Source organism: Egretta garzetta, unplaced genomic scaffold, assembly GCF_000687185.1.
Source record: "Egretta garzetta isolate BGI_Z169 unplaced genomic scaffold, ASM68718v1 scaffold5, whole genome shotgun sequence".
In the NCBI taxonomy this organism is placed as follows: domain Eukaryota; kingdom Metazoa; phylum Chordata; class Aves; order Pelecaniformes; family Ardeidae; genus Egretta; species Egretta garzetta.
This window is the reverse complement of record NW_009259707.1, coordinates 3,936,823-3,944,086: the sequence shown is the minus strand read 5'-3', so window position 1 is coordinate 3,944,086 and position 7,264 is coordinate 3,936,823.

Here is a 7,264-nt window from a genome sequence, read left to right as displayed (position 1 = left end):
CCCCTTGCATCCACTAGAGGATGGAGGTTCTCCCTGGCTCTCTTTTTGCTATTAATGTATTTATAAAATATTTTCTTATTATCCCTTACAGCAGTGGCCAGGTTAAGTTCCAACTGGGCTTTTGCCTTTCTAATTTCCTCTCTGCATGACCTGACAAGATCCCTGTACTCTTCTTGGGTTACCTGCCCCTTCTTCCACAGCTGGTAAGCTCTCCTTTTTTTCCTGAGTCGCAGTAGTAGACCTCTGTCCAGCCAGGCCGGTCGTCTTCCCTGCCGATTTGTCTTACAGCACATGGGGACAGCCTGGTCCTGTGCCTTTAAGACTTCTTCCTTGAAAAATACCCAGCCTTCCTGGACCCCTTTGCCCTTCAGGACTGTCTCCCAAGGGACTCTCCCAACCAGCATTCTGAACAGGTCAAAGTCTGCCCTCCAGAAGTCCACGGTGGTGGTGTTGCTGACCCCCTTCCTTAACTCACCAAGAATCGATGGGGAGGGGCTTCCTCTGCCCCTTGACTAGTTCGTTCTCATCTCAGGTGTTCAGTCACATTGTTCTCTCTGTGATTTATCATGCTTAATCCTAACAAAGTAGTTGAGTTTCTCATCTCCATTTTTGCTGTTCAAGAATCTCATTCAATCTGATTCTTAGAAACTTATAAATTTGTAGCTTTAATGTATTAATTGACAGCTGAGACGTGTTCTTCTCCTTCATTGGTATCTAATGGATGTATTATTTATAGACAGCAGTTGTAGTCTGTCTTCAATTTAACCTAGACGAGACAAATGAGCTTAATCCTTCCTGAAGGATAAGCTTCTCATTTTCCCTAGTATACTGGTAGTCCTCCTCCCATGAGAAGTCTCTTCAAACCTGCTCACATTTCAGCTGAAGATGGGCTGGTACCCTGAACAGTGCTGTTGGGGTCCTCAACAGAAGCTGCCTGTGCACAGAGGAGTTCGCCACCCACGTGAGAGCCGATGCGAGTAGGTGCAGGCCTGAGCTGTGCTGTGTGTACCTCGTGGCTGCAGGACAACTCAAGCCAGCTCACCCTAACAGAGGAGTCCATAGGCAGCTCCCACTTGACACCTGGCAATGACTCCACCCGCATGTCTCAGCTTACCTTGAAGAGAAACAGCCTGTTTTCATACAACATCCTTTGCTTCACAGTAGGGATGATGAATAGAGTTGCCTACTTCTGAGGACACCTCGTAAAACCTCTAAAGGCTTCAGTGCTGGCAAATCTCCCCAAAGTGGGGATTTGCACGGCATGCCATGCCCTGACTAGAGGGTCTGGCTGATGCTGCACAGCTCCAGGTTCCCAGCACCTGAAGAGACATAAGGTTATCTGTATTATTTCCTTTTACCTTCTAACATTATCTCCAACAAAATAAAATTTTCATCAATATCGCATGGAGTCTGAGCACCTTTCTCACTGGGATCTGTAATGAACACTTGCATCGGTGCATTACAGGTGCCTTAGGCACTTCTCTAACTTTACTGGAAATAGTTCACCTGATTTAAGACAGCATTTGCTTTTTTTTTTTTTATATAGCTATAACATACTGGTGAGTCATGGGAATTTTGACATCCAGTTCTTCTCCTTAGTCTGTGATTCTGGATGGCAACCTGTTGTACCTGTATACAAAAAAAAAAAAAAAAAAAAAAAAAGTGGTGCAATTTCTGAGTCCATGAGAAGCACGTGAGTAAACATTGTTGTGAGCCAGGCCTCTGGGTCACTTACTTCTCTTCCAGCTGTTGTGCCACTGGTAAGTTACACAGCAAACTTCAATTTCTTTGTGCTGACAGCACTGATGAAAACATTGATATGAAGGCAGTGACTGATGCCCTGGTGAGTTCCCTCCACGATAGTAACTACTGCCACACCTTGGCTCTTCCCTTTTCAAGCATCCGCTGTCATCTTTCACTAGCTGGCTTCCCAGTCAGCCTTGCAATTCTGGTTTTGCAATGTAACTCAGCTTTCTCTGCTCTACCATGATAATCGGTTTCCAAGATGCAGGCGATAAGGATATTGAAACAAAATAGCAAAATAATCTGACACAACCAACTGCTGCAACATTACTTTTGTATTTCCCATTTCCAATTTTCTGCTCCTATTTTAACCTTTCTCAGTCAAAAGTTTTTGCATACCCTGCAGATCACAGTCTGGTTTTGGATATTTCTTCCTCAGTAGATTTTCTGTTCTCCAATTGTATAATATATATATTTTTTAAAAATACTGTAGATTGTTTTTTTCTGCAGAAAAGCTTGGCTGTTCCTCTATTTTACATGGCTCAAAGAAAGATACTACCTCTTGCAGTGGCTCTTCCCATGCTTCAAGATTACTAGCTACTGGGCCTGCAACTTCATACACCAGTTACTCCGGAATTTAAGATAGAAACTGCTTGGCCTTCCTGAATGAAATAGGCAGAAAACTTAAGAGTTTTGCTTTCTTCTTAGTTATTGTAAATTCCTGGATCATATATTTATTTCTATTAGCCTTGCTGCCTCCTCCTCCCACAGCTGCCACTACCTTTCTCAAAGATGAGAAATTAATGTGGTTTTGTGGCCACATGTAATTCTTTTGCTCATTCTGATTGCACTGAATTCCTATTTCACTGGTCATTTTTATAGGTTGAGAAGTTTTTATTAAATGGTTTAATTTACCTTGTGAAACTAAACGCCATCGCACTTTTGCCAGTACTTGTGGTTATGGCCTTGAAAACAGATCTTTGTTTGCAAGTCAGTCACATGTGAGTCACATCATGACAGGCTGAGAGAGCTGGGGTTGTTCAGCCTGGAGAAGAGAAGGCTGCGGGGAGACCTGATTGCGGCCTTTCAGTACCTAAAGGGGGGCTATAGGAAAGATGGGGACAGAATTTTTAGTAGGGACAGCTGTGACAGGACAAGGGGTAATGGTTTTAAACTAAAACAGGGTAGGTTTAGACTGGATATAAGGAAGAAATTCTTTACAATGAGGGTGGTGAAACACTGGCACGGGTTGCCCAGAGAGGTGGTGGAGGCCCCATCCCTGGAAACATTCAAGGCCAGGTTGGATGGGGCTCTGAGCAGCCTGATCTAGTTAGCGGTGTCCCTGCTCACTGCAGGGGGGTTGGGCTAGATGGCCTCTAAAGGTCCCTCCAACCCAAACCATTCTATGATTCTATGTCCCACTTCTCTAATGTTTTTTTGCCAAGACAGATTCCCCCAGCTGAGTTTTAAGCCTTCCAACCAGCAGCTAAAGTAGGAGAAAGTAAAGTTGTTGGAAGCATGAAAACTGAGGAATCATTTTCTTTGGGGGAAGAAAGGATAGATTTTGCCATAAAAAGCGTGCCTGGCTTTTCTACTAGAAACCTGCTAGAAGTACAAATTACTTCCTATGCTCTACCGATGAAAAATTTGTAAATGTAGGATGTTTGATTACCACACGTACAAGTCCAGAGAAATTCTTGTAAGAGGGATGTCTGCAAGATGTAAATGCTAAGCTATTTGCTCAGTCTTAAAACCAAAAGTGGGACTGCTCAGTAAAAGGGAATTACACGCTCTCAGCACCGCAAGCACGTTAAGATGGCCTTGACATTCCTAGAATTCTGGTTTGGGATGACAGGTATCTAAACAGCCTGTTTTATGCAGCTTTAGCTGTATCTAAATAATTACCTGCAATCACATTTCTTGGGTTTTTTTCTTGTAGCTTTAAAAGTTTTGTACGTACAACAATATTCTTAATATCTCCATCAAAATTATCTTGTGCAACAAAGCTTAGAGTAGAAATGGCAGAAATATATGCATGAAGGGCTTTAAAAATCTGATAGGTTTTTATTTGCCCTGTTCAGTTTCAGACGATGAATATGTATTGCAGTCAAAACCAAAAAATTAGATTGTGGCTATAAACCACATAGTTTTGCCCTAAATATACTTCCGGATGTCTTAGAGACACGGTGTGACTATAGGCTCTTCATGTAGAAGAGATGATTTACCAGGAGTAGGGAAAACACCAGGTAACAGAATTCTATCATTTCCTTTACAAAAGTAGCAATTACATTTGCTTGTCACTGTCACTTGTCCTAAAAAAAAATCAGGGCAAGCATTGCCTTGATTTTTGCAGGCTAAGTCAGCTGGTGTGGGGGACCTGGTGTCCATGCAAAGCATGTGTCAAGCGTCTTTATTTCAGACTAACTGCTGTCAGATGCTGTTGACAGCATGCCCAAGTAGCTGGAGTGTGTCTTCAAGTTTTGCCTCTTCTGAAAGGAATCTGCTTCATGGGCTCCAGGATTGTCTGGCGATACGAAATGTGGGGGGTGGGGTTGAAAGGGAGATCAGCTTTAAAAGCGCTCTCCAGATCCAAAGAAAAATGCTAATGCAGCCATACTTATATGCCCAAAGGAGATGAATATATGTGAAAAGGGAAAGTTGTCAATATTCTAAATTGGGGAAGACAAGTGATCTTGAGAGCTGGAACAAAGCTACTGGAGGATGTAGAAAAACAAGAGGTTTTGCAGTAATGAAAAGCAATGGTCTAAATTCATCCCAGGCAACTTCCATCCCTACCTAAGTGAATGGTTATGTAACCTTTATCAAATATATAAAGCAGATGCATGCGGCCACCCGATGGAAAAAGGATTTCACAGAGATTCCTTATTTAGCAAATACATTTTGGAAAATGTGATATACCAAATGCTGCCCCCAAGTCCAGTTTCTTCATCTGCACAGAAGTAGCCTTCTTTGAACACCTCCTCAGTTGCAGAAAGACAAGCCACGTCGTGCTCACAGCTCTGCTGCAATCCACTTCCAAAGGTGGCACTGATGAGTTGTGTTAGAGCCCTCCCTGGGCTAATTACCACAGATCATTCTGTCTTAGAGCTTTATGAGACAAAACGCTGCTGAAAGTTCATGTAGATTTAAAATAAAAAAGGTAAATTTCACTGCACAGATCTGATCAGGAGGATATTTGGAAAACTCTTTGCTTAGCATCACCTTCATTGCTGGAGCTGGTGGTTCTTGGTCCGCTTTGAAGTGTCCCTGGTGACCACATCAAATGTTCAAGCAGACTGGAGTCAATGTCCACTTTCCTTGGACAATCCACTTCTCTGCTTTTTCATGCAGTTTTTGTCTCGTGACTGCCATATTCTGTATATTTTGTTGTCTTATGGAACGCAGTCATTTTGGTTGATATTCCTTCAGCTTTACTATAATGTGTTTTTTCTAAATTCTGATTCACGGCAGTCACTGAATAGTCAAATGACTGGATAGTTCTCATTTTACCTACTCAGTCTGGTAATGTTTTAAGACTGTCTTTTATACCAGCAACATTTTTACCGGAGACATTTTTTCACTATTAGTGGTATTATAATGAAGAGATGAGAAAAAAAACCAAACCACCCTGCATGCAGCAGAACCTCTAGCGTGTATGTCTCAGAATTCAAAAATTATTATTTTTTTAAAATCAGTGCTTCTAGAAAAATGTAGTAGAGTAGACCAGGGAACACCACACTTGCCTTTATGATAATCAGATTTAAGCTCACAGATGTTTGTTGGTGGTGCAAAATAACAACACAAAAACTAGAAATCATGCATAAAAACTAAGTGAGCTAATGCAGTAAGTTCATAAGAAACATTTCCAAAATGAAATATGGATATTGACCAAAGACAGACTAGCTGTCTGCATAAATCCTGCTGTCTTTGCTGAGCCAGGAATTAATTCATTCTGTGTTCCTCCCAACAGCATAATGTCTGGAGCTGTTACAACCTGCCTCCAGCCAGCACTACATACCTTGCATTGATGGCGGACAATATATATGCAGGCATGGCAGGGTGTAATCTCTCATCTTTGCTTATCTGTGGCTATCACATGGTGGGCAGAGGTGGTTGAACGTGTTTCCATTTGCTAAATACAGTAGTGCCAGAAAGTGGAATGGAAGAAGGGTACCAGAAGTAGAACGAAAAATCAGGGTGGAAGGAGCAGGATATGTCTGGATTATTCTCCACGGTTTTTGCAGAATACTTGTAGTTTGCTTAGCAAATGTGTTTACTGTGTATTTTTAACAATAATGAGAAAACTTACCTGGATAATTCTAAAAGGTCCATGATTGCTGCCTACTTTGAGAGGAAGCCAAGGAAGAGCTTTCTTCTACCTTACTATCTATTTTAGTAGTTAGTCAACAAGTTAGTCAATGAGTGAATGACAAAGCAGCCTTAAAAATATCCATATCCGATTCTGTGTTCACCACACATTTGAAGAACTTCTACTTTGAAGAACTCTGACTCCAGCCATGACATGTGAGTGAAACAGAGCTAAGGAATATAGTGAACATACTGTTCCCAGAACAGCCACAAAGCTGAGTAACCTCTAAAAAACCGTCAGGGCTACCTAGTGGCTGTTAAGTTTTTAGGTAAAAACATCGGGGCTGAACGGGACTAAACCTGTGTGCTCGAGCTTCAGAGCCAAACACCTCGGTGACATGTGGCCACCTGGGGAATTTAGACCAAGCTGTCGAAGCAGCAGCCTGTTGAAGAAGCTTAGAAAACCTGTCCGTGTCCCCGAGGTTGCTCCGTAGCCTTGAGGGGATCTTCCTCTTCCAGCGAGGCGGTCTCTCGGTCTCTTTCGCTAGGGAAGTCTGCAGCTGCCCGTAATGCAAAGGGGTGGGGTGGGGTGTGGGGGGGAAGTCAGTCACCCCAAATCTTGCAGTGCTTACTCGGAGGATTTCCTGCCCCTGCTTGCAGCGACTGCCTCCTGGTCAAGTTGCGGCTGGCTTTCTGTAGGGAGGAGCTGTGGAGTGCAGGTGGCTGCTACTCCGTGGGCAAGTACTTCAACAGAAGGGCTGGGCGTCCCCCTGCCCAAACACTGCAGTGCTTTCCTCTGGAGGGTGACCCTCCTGCCGTCCCCCTTTGTGTCAACATCTAGGTGGTGACCCTTCACAGTCCTTGGAGCATGGGCCTTGCTGTCCTCTCAAGCGCAGAGCCTTGCGGTTGAGGCCCTCTGAGAGCTGAGACCTGGGCAGCAGCCACTGTGCCCAGGACACTTCCCTCCCCGAGCCTGTCACCAGCCACGTGTTCAAAGCAACACAAAAAGCCTTTCTCAAAGGCAGTTTGTGCATTTACTGCTGAGATATAAGGCCATGAGAATAAAATGTTAAAATCACCCGAGCCTATACATGCATCTTGTCTGAACTACCTTTTCCTATGGCCTGAGGGAAAAAAAGGAGGCTGAGGGGAGACCTTATCACTCCCTACAACTGCCTGAAAGGAGGGGGTAGTGAGGTGAGGGTCTGTCTCT